This window comes from Phyllopteryx taeniolatus, chromosome 11 (genome assembly GCF_024500385.1).
Source record: "Phyllopteryx taeniolatus isolate TA_2022b chromosome 11, UOR_Ptae_1.2, whole genome shotgun sequence".
NCBI classification, from domain to species: domain Eukaryota; kingdom Metazoa; phylum Chordata; class Actinopteri; order Syngnathiformes; family Syngnathidae; genus Phyllopteryx; species Phyllopteryx taeniolatus.
Window position 1 is genome coordinate 10,608,975 of NC_084512.1, and position 13,185 is coordinate 10,622,159.

Genomic DNA, 13,185 nt, shown 5'->3' on the forward strand with positions numbered 1-13,185 from the left:
AAAATGGTGGGAACCAACCTAATCTTTAACATGATTCATAAAACTTAACTTCATGACATTTTAACATCAGGCAGACACACAATGTAGATTCACAGAATGAAAGTGGTTGACAACAGCCAAATAACTAGAAAAGAACAATCCATGTCAATCTACATGTGCATTGCTTTCCATACATGCATCCATTCCAAAAGTTCAACCTGAGTTTCAAATTTTTGCAAAAACACACTTGAAATCTCCCAATTGCATGTGAGAAAATGTGTTATGGTCCGATAAAACCAAGGTTGAACTATTTGGCCATAATTTCAAAAGTTATCTTTGGCGTAAACACAACCGTGCTCATCACCAAAAGAGCTCCATACAGTAGCTTCAGCGAAGCATGGTGGCGGCAGCATCATGTTTTGGGGCTGGAGGGGGTTCTGCTTGAACTAGGGTCTTAGTCAAGGTGGAAGGAATTATGAACAGTTCTAAATACCAGTCAGTGTTGTCACAAAACCTTCAGCCTTCTGCTAGAAAAAATAACACATTTCAGGAAAAGCCTAGTAGAACAGCTTAACTTTATTTGGGGTCAATCAGAGACACTTTCAATGGTTGCAGCTGGGTGTTGGCTCCAATTTAAAGTGTTAGTTCTGAACACGGATATAAGAGTGTGCACACTTTTGCAATTGCAATTTGGGTGCAAATCCGCTATCTGTAGAATGTCACGTGACCAAACCCGGAAAACTTCCTCTGTATGCTGCGCTAACGAGCATAACTACAGTTAGATAACCTAATGGTTTGAAGCCGAACATGCTAAAATACAAAAATACAATACAAAAGCTAAATACATGTATAGTATAGGCCTGTCGCGATAATTCTGTATCGATTTATCGTTCGCTATATAAAATGGACACGATAGATTTTCTAGACTTGATAAATTGTCATTGTTGTGGTGAGCCCGCATGCAAGTTAGAGGGCTGTGTCATTAGCTACTAGTGGGCTCGTGGTATGCCGGCGGACTGGTGTTGATGGATGTTCCGTCCAATACGCCAAAGCCTTGCTCCATGTGCAGCGTATATACAACCAGAGGTGGGTAGAGTAGCCAAATATCGTACTCAAGTAAGAGTACTGTTACTTTAGAATAATATGACTCAAGTAAAAGTAAAAAGTAGTCATGCAAATATTTACTTGAGTGAGAGTAAGAAAGCACTCAATGAAAAGACTACTCAAGTATTTGTAGTGTCCGGTTGGGACTCAAAACCTTCTTTTGCAACAGATGAAGTCTGTTAGTTCCATAATTGAACAGTATTGTTTACTGGTGCAATCAACAGACAGCGAATGGTAGCCTACCTGTATTTCCATAAATAGCAACTGCTGTTTACTTGGGCGCTGGTCATGTACCCGTCTCTCGAACATGCTATACTGATTTTGGTACAGTATTCGGTTGTTTTTTTGTCGAGCCCTTCAGTAGGGCATCAAATCATAACGTAGGTGACAAAAGGAAGCGCACTAACCTTGCAGCTCATGAAAGTGACCCCGACTAGGCACCATGGCACAACAGCTTTTTCCAACCAACACGCCATTATCAACCCTCCCAAGCACCAGCGATCACGGCACTTTCATGGCAGTATTAGACCATCACAGCAAGGTCAACTTTAAAACTTTTCAAACATTTTCCAACTTTTTTACATTTATTTATAATATTTGTTTACTGTACTGGTGTTTTTAGGCCACGAAGAAAGGTTATTCAAATCAACGGCCATACGGCTTTAACGGACCTTCCCCCTATTAGTCCGTTAAACCAATGTTCCACTGTAAAACATTTGTTTATATAAATATGATATGACATACATAAACACGAATGAACCCTAAACATCGGCTATCGTCATCTTTGGTGTCTTTGTGGTGCCATCTTGTGTTAAACAAAAGATATTATAGACGTTTAAAGTTCCTTCGGGGGCTTTGCCATTTGCAGTATCCGAGCCAGAGGGAAGTGCTTCGACCTCTTTTGCGGATATACCAGATTTTATGACTGTGTGAAAATAACAAACCCATTTTGCAAGAAACATAAAGTAGAAACACTTTTGAGTTTGACACTGACTTTGAAACCTGTGATTTAGTCTTCAATGAACCTAACATACATGTTTTGGGGATGTGGGAGGAAGCTGGATTACCCAGCGAAAGCCCACAGAACCACCGGTTGAGCATGTAAACAAATCAGAGGATGGTCGAAACTCAGATTAGAATGCCGGACCTCAGAACTGTGAGGTAGGCGTGTTAGCCACACGAAACCATCAGGATCTGGACTTAAATCTTCCTCCCAGTTCAGCGAGGATTGGCTGAGTAGTTTTTGGGTATTACTGCCAACAAACATACGAATGCAGGCTGAAACATAACCCTCTTGTCTGTGGCCAGGCCAGAACTCTCAAGTGATGTGTGCCTGGGAGGCGTAACAGCAGGATTAAGTTTCTCAGTAGGATTGCTTATCTGTCATCTCTCCACTTTGAAACTCCCTCTGGCCCTCTGGGGAGCAGGCAGGCCTCATCCTTCCCCTCACAGACAGACAGAAACGGAAGAAGCTCATCCAAAGCAGCATACAGTCAACTCTGCCATTCGCCTCTCAGATCCCAACAAGCCATTGCTATACATGTCAATCAAGTCACAGGTGAAAACCCTCCTAACGAGGCACCCTATAAATGATGGCCACCCTGCTGGCCCATCTGGCCTCAAATACGTAAGAAGGAATGAGAGAGGAGGGAAAACCTTTTCAAAGGTCATGCTTGTCTCTTGTGGTGAACGTGTAAATGAGTTCGAGAGACTGGAACAAATAGATACAACAGGGCGGAATTATCTCGGCGTGCATGGATGTCCTTGTCTCTCGTCCTTTTCAGCCTTCGAGCGACGAGCAAGGCAATCGATTCCCAATTGGCGTCCTCCTCCTGTGAGTGGGTAGGTTCTGCTGAGGAGGTGTTCATACGCTAATTTTTTTAAACATATTGATTATGCAAAGTTGCACAAATCTGGGTCCCGGCCTCTGTGGTGATAGGAAGGGTCATGGGAATATCGATATCCATGGGGTGAATGCAAGGTGTGATAGTGGGGGCGTATCGCAGTGAATAACAAACAAGCCCCATTGACCCATCATGAGCTATCAAAGCTTAAACTGGAGCCGTGGTTGATTCAACGCGTGGGAGCAGGAGATCAGACGCAAATTGTGATCAAATGATAGTGGAATGAAAAATACCATTAATCATTTTTATGCATGCTTTCCCATCAAACTGTATAATGTGAAGCAAGCTTTGGCCACATGAACATTATTATTACCTCATTGATTCTGCACCCTTATCAGGCTTCTGCACAAAATCCGATGAAGCTCTATCAAACCCACCACTGCATGCTATTAGTGAAGTGTCACAGCACCATTTGGACTGTTGATTTAGTACCCTGGAGTAGTGGTTAGCACATCTACCTCACAGTTCTGAGGTTTGGGCTTGGAATCTCAGCTCAAGACTTATGTAGATACTGCAGATATACTGAAAGTAGCTAAATGCATTTGCTACAACTTACAGTAGATGTACAGTATGGATTCAATAAGGTCCAGATGTGAAAAGAGTGTGCCGTATTATGCCAGTAGAGCAATGATGATGACGTAGTTAATGTTCTTTACTTGTCTCCTCAATGACAGAGTATCACAGTATATGATTTGGACTCGGTAGGCTGAAGTAAGTGGACGGGCAAGAACAACTGCATCAGTGGTTCAGGCCAGACGAGCAGCAGACTTGGCAGATGGGAGCAGCCATGTGTCAGCACTGATAACCTCAAGCTTGTGGCTCAACAATGGCCACCATCTACTTGAACATCTGGCTTTTGGACTGTTCTGTCTGCTCAATTCTGTTCAGTTCCCTTGAGAAGCTGCTTGATGATTTATATATATATATATATATATATATATATATATATATATATATATATTTATTTATATATATATAAATAAATAAATATATATATATATATATATATATATATTTATATATATATATATATATATATATATATATATATATCCATCCATCCATCCATCCATTTTCTGAGCCGCTTCTCCTCACTAGGGTCGCGGGCGTACTGGAGCCTATCCCAGCTGTCATCGGGCAGAAGGCGGGGTACAACCTGAACTGGTTGCCAGCCAATCGCAGGGCACATACAAACAAACAACCATTCGCACTCACATTCACACCAACGGGCAATTTTAGAGTCTCCAATTCATGAATTTGATCAGGGGGCACATGCAGTTTTCACCAGCTGATTGTGTATTTAGAAAATGGTACCCACTAACATTGTCTGTTGCCACAGAAGCACGAATCACTGCGATAATGCAAAGTCCTGCTTCCACACAGAGACGTCGCCATGTGAGACTATTGCGCCACATTGAAAGGGAATGAGAGGAGCTGCTTTGATTGGTGGTGAAGGAAGTCAGCTGTAGACACACCACAGTGGCGCAGACCACCCTGTTTTTGCGGGCATCTGCCAAATTACAAAAACCCCGTCTAACCCACCTCCACGCAGAGTTAAGCTATACACCTCGCCTGATTTAAGCTGGTCATGAAAATACAGCCCTTCATCCTAACCAAGCACTATAATACAACGAATAAATAATGTACAGAAGAACCTCCTAAGGTTGATTTGTTTGGCTTTTGAAGCCAATTTTTACAACAGGAAATTATGGAAATTGTCACCATCAGAAAAACTTTATTAACTGTAAAGATGATGTTTTGTGACATTTTGACATTCTTGAAAAGAAGTTATCTGGGATGCCACTGTCTCAGTTGATATTCCTTTTAAAATTTTCCATCCATCCATTTTCTGAGCCGCTTCTCCCCACTAGGGTCGCGGGCGTGCCGGAGCCTATCCCAGCTATCATCGGGCAGGAGGCGGGGTACACCCTGAACTGGTTGCCAGCCAATCGCAGGGCACATACAAACAAACAACCATTCGCACTCACATTCACACCTACGGACAATTTAGAGTTGTCAATTAACCTAGCATGCATGTTTTTTGGGATGTGGGAGGAAACCCGAGTGCCTGGAGAAAACCCACACAGGCACGGGGAGAACATGCAAACTCCACACAGGCGGGGCCGGGGATTGAATCCCGCTCCTCAGAACTGTGAGGCAGACGCTCTAACCAGTCGACCACCGTACCGCCCCTTTTAAAATTATAATATTAAATTGGTCCAATGGTAGAGCAAGTAATTAACATATCTTCCTCACAGTTAACATTTTTTTATTTTAATTTGGGCTCAGGTCTTCCCCGTGTGGAGTTTGCGTGGTCTCCCTATGTTTCCGTGGGTTTTTTCTCCCACATTCCAAAAACATGCATGTGAGGTTAATTGAAGACTCTAAATTGTCTATAGGTGTGAATGGGAGTGTCGATGATTGTTTGGCTTTATGTGCCCTGTGACGACTGGCAAACACTCCAGGCTATACCATAAATCAGATGGGATAGGCTCCAGGTCGCTTCTGACTCTGAGTAGGATGGATGTCGGTTTATAGAGGGCCTAGGGATACTTCCTCCCGAATGTATTCTTCTGCAACACTGTAAGTAAAATCACTGGAATGTTTTGAATGTCAATCATTATTGTAGTAACCTGATCTGCAGCTCTACCCAATTGACATTGTCATTGAAGATGCAGATTTACAGTGCTGATTGATTGGTCAAACAGTCGTAAGTGAGGTTGCTGAATATGAAAAAAAAACCATGGAATATTGCATATAATACATCTCTGAAATCTGTCAAAAAGACAACATCAAAGCGACTCTTCAAATTATCCAACAATCCATCCATTTTCTATAGCTCTTGTCCTCATAAGGGTCGTGGGTGAGCTGCAGCCTGGGATAAGCTGACTTTGGGCGAGAAGTGGGTTAGACCGTGCACTATTTGTAAGAAGTGGCTTTATTTTATTTGCTATAAAAACAATAGTTATCATTTTGAAATTGTTGGCTAAATGCAACCTGCAGTTAAACACTTAAATGTCATACTTCATGGGCATTCAACTTTACATGCTCCGCTGTAAAATGATTCCTCTGAATAGTTCATTATCCGCTTCAATAAGTACAAGCTAAAGTTCACCTCTTTTCGGTTGAGTGAGTGACATCTTAATTTATGACGTGGAAAGAAAAAAAATTAAATTACACTCAAGTGGGATGAAGGAACCCTTATACTACAAACTCACCTGATTTTGCCCTTGAAATAACACTTAGAATACTTGGGTATGATTTGATTTTTCATACATGAATGAATTGTGTGTGAGTGTATAAACAATCAGACACTGAACTGGACTTTTCTAGCTCATGTTACACATGCACAGAGTAATTAAATCCATGAACAACGCCTTAAAGTTGACTTTTGACCTGTGGCATTATTTTGCATCGATTCCCAATGCGATCAATATGGTAGAACATAAGAATGAAATGCAAACACCCATTTTCTCATGATGAAAACATTCAATCTCAGCAACACAATGCTTAATGTCAGTCCCTGGAGTGATATCACACTCATGATGCCGTCTGTCTAATTGATGTGTGTATAATTACAAAGACTCGCAATCCAGCAAGTCAGCGCTTTCATCACCGAGGTTATACACTTCTCACGTCTTCATCAGCTTTGAGATAAACACTTGTTGAAGGCATTAGGCTGCCAGCGCAGACACACACAAAAACAACAACACTTTTTTTTTTTTTATCGCTTTCCTCTTCTCCGGCTTGTGGCAGATGTAATTGTTGCCTTCCTCTCCCAGCGTCTAATCGTCATCCTTCATCTCATGCCATGTGACTATACTCCCTCCCCGGGGAGCTGCAGGGCAGCGGTGGCTCATGCAGCTGGAGGAGCTCAAACCACAACACTGACTGCAAGGAGTGAGGTCATATTTCCATCCCACCACCCACAATGCATTGCTCCATGGTTAATGGTTAGATCAACGTGAGGAGGAAATAGAACATTGGCAGACTGGCCTCAGATCAGCTGGACATTGTGAACTTTGACTTTGTATATTGTCGTCTAAATTTACACCTCACCCTGAGCGTAGTGATCCCACGATAACTAAGAAATTGTAAACTATCGCATTAAATTAAAATGTATTAAACTGTGTACCCTGTATGTTCTTTACTGCCAGCCCTCCCAGTTAACAAGGATATTTGACTTCTAAAGCCGTCAATGGCAGTGGAGCCGCATGATCCCTGAATGAGTGCCATACATATACACACCTACTTACATTGTGATGCCAATGAATGGCGCGTTCAGTTTAAAAAAACTCCAAAAACATGGCCGACATGCTGTGCTATATTTAGAAAAGACATAAATGGGTTGGGTTAGGACTGACTACAAAATACTAATTGACAAAATGGTGCAGAACCTTTTACATAAAAATTATATTATGCCGTCTTTCAGTGTCTATTGGACTTTATTCTTTGGAGAAAGCTCTACTGTGAGAACAGGCTGTTGGATATTTCTAAAAAGTTTGTCTTCTTACTTTTAACTCGTGTTTCATTCACAGTGTTGAGATGCTACACTTTGGCTGACAGCTTCAAAAGTGTAAAAATGTGTGCGCGCGTGTGTGTGTATGTATATATATATCCATCCATCCATTTTCTGAGCCGCTTCTCCTCACTAGGGTCGCGGGCGTGCTGGAGCCAATCCCAGCTGTCATCGGGCAGGAGGCGGGGTACACCCTGAACTGGTTGCCAGCCAATCGCAGGGCATGTACAAACAAACAACCATCCGCACTCACAATCACACCTACGGTCAATTTAGACTCTCCAATTAAAGCATGTTTTTGGGATGTGGGAGGAAACCGGAGTGCCCGGAGAAAACCCACGCAGGCACGGGGAGAACATGCAAACTCCACACAGGCGGGATATATATATATATATATATATGCTTATCCTCTCTAGGGTCGCGGGGGCGTGCTGGAGCCTATCCCAGCTATCAGGGGTACATCCTGAACTGGTCACCAGCCAATCGCAGGGCACATATGAACAAACAGCCATTCGCACTCACATTCACACCTACGGGCAATTTAGAGTCTTCTATCAACCTACCACGCATGTTGTGGGGATATGGGAGGAAACCGGAGTACCCGGGGAAACCCACGCAGGCACGGGGAGGACATGTAAACTCCACACAGGCGGGGCCGGGATTTGAACCCCGGTCCTCAGAACTGTTCGGCAGTCAATCACTGTGCCGCTATATATATACCAGTATGTTTGTGTGATGTTTGTGTGATGTATGCGTGCGCGCGTGTGTGTGCGTAGGTGTGTGTGTCTGTGTCTGTGTGCATGTGAGTGTGCGTTGTGTGTGTGTTGGGGGCGTGTACGCGTTGTTTGCCCTTAGGTGCCATTCTCCTCAATGTATTGTGCAGTACTTTCAAACAGAAAATGAACATTCTAACAGGGCTTCCCCTTCTCAGACACATAAACATGTTTCTGTCCTCCTTCCTGCTTGTAGTTTTCATCTCAGTATATGAACTGATCCAAGGTGTGGAAAATGTGCATTCCAGGAATAATATCTCTCCTGAAATTATTCCAAGAATTTGAATCTTCTTCTTTTCCTTTCGGCTTGTCCCGTTAGGGGTCGCCACAGCGCGTCATCCTTTTCCATGAGAGCCTATCTCCTGCATCCTCCTCTCGAACACCAACTGCCATCATGTCTTCCCTCACGACATCCATCAACCTTCTCTTTGGTCTTCCTCTAGCTCTCTTGCCTGGCAGCTCCATCCTCATCATCCTTCTACCAATATACTCACTCTCTCTCCTCTGGACGTGTCCAAACCATTGAAGTCTGCTCTCTCTAACTTTGTCACCAAAACATCGAACCTTGGCTGTCCCTCTGATGAGCTCATTTCTAATTTTATCCAACCTGGTCACTCCGAGTGCGAACCTCAACATCTTCATTTCCGCCACCTCCAGCTCTGCTTCCTGTTTTCTCTTCAGTGCCACTGTCTCTAATCCGTACATCATGGCTGGCCTCACCACTGTTTTATAAACTTTGCCCTTCATCCTAGCAGAGACTCTTCTGTCACATAACACACCTGACACCTTCCTCCACCCGTTCCAACCTGCTTGGACCCGTTTCTTCACTTCCTGACCACACTCACCATTGCTCTGGACGGTTGACCCCAAGTATTTAAAGTCCTCTACCCTTGCCATCTCTTCTCCCTGTAGCCTCATTTTTCCCCCACCACCCCTCTCATTCATGCACATATATTCTGTTTTACTTCGGCTAATCTTCATTCCTCTTCTTTCCAGTGCATGCCACCATCTTTCTAACTGTTTCTCCAGCTGCTCCCTGCTTTCACTGCAGATCACAATGTCATCTGCAAACATCATGGTCCACGGGGATTCCAGTCTAACCTCATCTGTCAGCCTATCCATCACCACTGCAAAAAGGAAGGGGCTCAGGGCTGATCCCTGATGCAGTCCCACGTCCACCTTAAATTCTTCTGTCACACCGACAGCACACCTCACCGCTGTTCTGCTGCCCTCGTACATGTCCTGTATTATTCTAACATACTTCTCTGCCACTCCAGACTTCCGCATGCAGTACCACAGTTCCTCTCTGGGTACTCTGTCATAGGCTTTCTCTAGATCTACAAAGACACAATGTAGCTCCTTCTGACCTTCTCTGTACTTTTCCATCAACATCCTCAAGGCAAATAATGCATCTGTGGTACTCTTTCTAGGCATGAAACCATACTGTTGCTCGCAAATACTCACTTCTGTCCTGAGTCTAGCCTCCACTACTCTTTCCCATAACTTCATTGTGTGGCTCATCAACTTTATTCCTCTATAGTTGCCACAGCTCTGCACATCACCTTTGTTCTTAAAAATGGGCACCAGTACACTTTTCCTCCATTCCTCAGGCATCTTCTCACGCACTAGAATTCTATTGAACAAGCTGGTCAAAAACTCCACAGCCACCTCTCCTAGATGCTTCCATACCTCCACAGGAATGTCATCAGGACCAACTGCCTTTCCATTTTTCATTCTCTTTAATGCCTTTCTAACTTCCCCCTTACTAATCATTGCCACTTCCTGGTCCACCACACTTGCCTCTTCTACTCTCCCTTCTCTATCATTTTCCTCATTCATCAACTCCTCGAAGTATTCTTTCCATCTACCTAGCACACTGCTGGCACCAGTCAACATATTTCCATCTCTATCCTTAATCACCCTAACCTGCTGCACATCCTTCCCATCTCTATCCCTCTGTCTGGCCAGCCTGTATAGATCCTTTTCTCCTTCTTTAGTGTCCAACCTGCCATACATGTCATCATATGCCTCTTGTTTTGCCTTTGCCACCTCTACCTTTGCCCTGTGTCGCATCTCAATGTATTCCTTTCGCCTCTCCTCGGTCCTCTCAGTGTCCCACTTCTTCTTAGCTAACCGTTTTCCTTGTATGATTTCCTGTACTGTGAGGTTCCACCACCAAGTCTCCTTCTCTCCTTTCCTGCCAGAAGATACACCAAGTACTCTCCTGCCTGCTTCTCTGATCACCTTGGCTGCAGTGGTCCAGTCTTCTGGAAGCTCTTTCCGTCCACCGAGAGCCTGTATCACCTCTTCCCGAAAAGCTGCACAACACTCGTCCTGTCTTAGCTTCCACCACATGGTTCTCTTCTCTGCCTTTGTCTTCCTAATTTTCCTCCCCACCACCAGAGTCATCTTACACACCACCATCCTATGCTGTCTAGCCACACTCTCCCCTACCACTACCTTACAGTTGGTAACCTCCTTCAGATTACATCGTCTGCACAAGATGTAATCCACCTGTGTGCTTCTACCTCCGCTCTTGTAGGTCACCCTATGTTCGTGCCTCTTCTGGAAAAAAGTGTTCACTACAGCCATTTGCATCCTTGTTGCAAAGTCTACCACCATCTGTCCCTCCAAGTTCCTTTCCTGGATACCGTACTTACCCATCACTTCTTCATCACCCTTATTACCTTCACCAACATGTCCATTACAATCTGCACCAATTACGACTCTCTCTCTGTCTGGGATGCTCAGAACTACATCATCTAGCTCCTTCCAGAATTTCTCTTTCACCTCTAGGTCACATCCTACCTGTGGGGCATAGCCACTAATCACATTACACATAACACCCTCAATTTCAAATTTCAGCCTCATCACTCGATCTGATACTCTTTTCACCTCCAAGACATTCTTAGCCAACTCTTCTTTTAAAATAACCCCGACTCCATTTCTCTTCCCATCTACACCATGGTAAAATAATTTAAACCCTGCCCCTAAACTTCTAGCCTTACTGCCTTTCCACCTAGTCTCCTGGACACACAATATATCAACCTTTCTCCTAATCATCATGTCAACCAACTCCCGAGATTTTCCTGTCATAGTCCCAACATTCAAAGTCCCCACATTCAGTTCTAGGCTCTGTGTTTTCCTCTTCTCTTTCTGCCGAAGAACCCGCTTTCCACCTCTTCTTCTTCTTTGACTTCGACCCACAGTAGCTGAATTTCCAACAGCGCCCTGCAGGTTGACGGCGCCGGTGGCGGACGTTGTTAACCCGGGCCACGACCGATCCGGTATGGAACTCTTTGGATGAACGCTCATATTTGTTTGGCAAGGTTTTAAGCCGGATGCCCTTCCTGACGCAGCCCTCTGCATTTATCCGGGCTTGGGACCGGCCTACAGTTTGCACTGACTTGTGCCCCCCATAGGGCTGCATTATTCCAAGAATTTGAATAATTAAATAATTTAAATCATTTTACTAGCGTGACGTGTCTTTTAACTTGGACAGTTGGATTATATGCTGTAACATGACTTCTGGCTCTATTTGTTTTTGTGGATTTTCTTTTTCTTTTTCTTTTCTTTTTAAAAAAAAAGCTTAATTCCACTCCAAACCATAATATTATTATGTGGGATTATTGGACTTTGGACCTGCATGCAAAATCATGAACATCTCGACCAAAGACAAAATAACAATTCTCAGGTTTCAATGCATTTGTTTTTTTTTTGTTAGAAGGGATGCCCAGGAAGTTATATAATCAATAGATGGAAATGTTGGCAATCCCTCCACTCTTTCAGGCATCATGGATGCATCACGGAGGCATCATGAAGCATCATTATGCCAGAGTGTGGTTGATGTAAACAAATTGCTGCACTGCTCCTCCAGTGCTTCACACTATACACACAACATACAAGATCTAATAAGCCACCATCTGCTACTACAACAGACCTGGCACCTGGCAGCGTGTAAGATGAAGTCACATCATATATTCACACATTCGCATTCATGATGCCCTGTGCCAAAAACATTCTTATGATGATCCCATGCAGTTCACATGTTAACACTGTGTCGTAGCAGCATTGTCAGATTTTAACAGATAATTAGCAAGTCAACAAGGAAAAGCTCGTTTGGAACCTGTGATTTTGTACTTCACTGCTTTGGGTGTTTTTTTTCATTGGCAAAACATATATATCAATAATCCTGATTTAAGCATTTTTCCATTTTTAACCTGTTCTAATCAAAGTCAGCAAAGGTCTGATTATCAGATGTCACTAAAAGATTATCCCGGACGATTATCCTGTGGTGTGGGGTGTGTTAAGGATTTTTTTTTTCTTACCTGATCTGCTCATCAGGCCAACAATCATAATTCTTAAAAATGTTTCGCTATTTATGAACGCAGATCTTTATGGGCCATAGTCTCCTGTTCATAAGTAAATCATTTTTTACATGTCGAGGCTTGTGGAATTTCCATCTACGCGTATTCTTCCGTCCAGACTTCTGACACACACATACCCCATAATCTGGGAATGAGTGCGGAAGCACTAAAGAGGCATGATTCACTGACATTACAGGCTGCCTGGAAATCCTGCAAACATGTACAAACCACAATTCCAATGAAGTTGGGACGTGTAAATTATATATAAAAACAGAATACAATGATTTGCAAATACATTTAAACCTACCGTATATTCAATTAAATACAATACAAAGACATTTAATGTTAAAACTGATCAACTTTATTTTTTTTCTTTTGAAAATATTCACTCATTTTAAATTTGATGCCTCGACCATGTTCCAAAAAAGCTGGGACAGGGGCATGTTCACCACTGTGTTACATTGGCTTTCCTTTTGACAACACTCATTAAGTCTTTGGGAACTGAAGAGACTAATTGAAGCTTTGAAGGTGGAATTCCT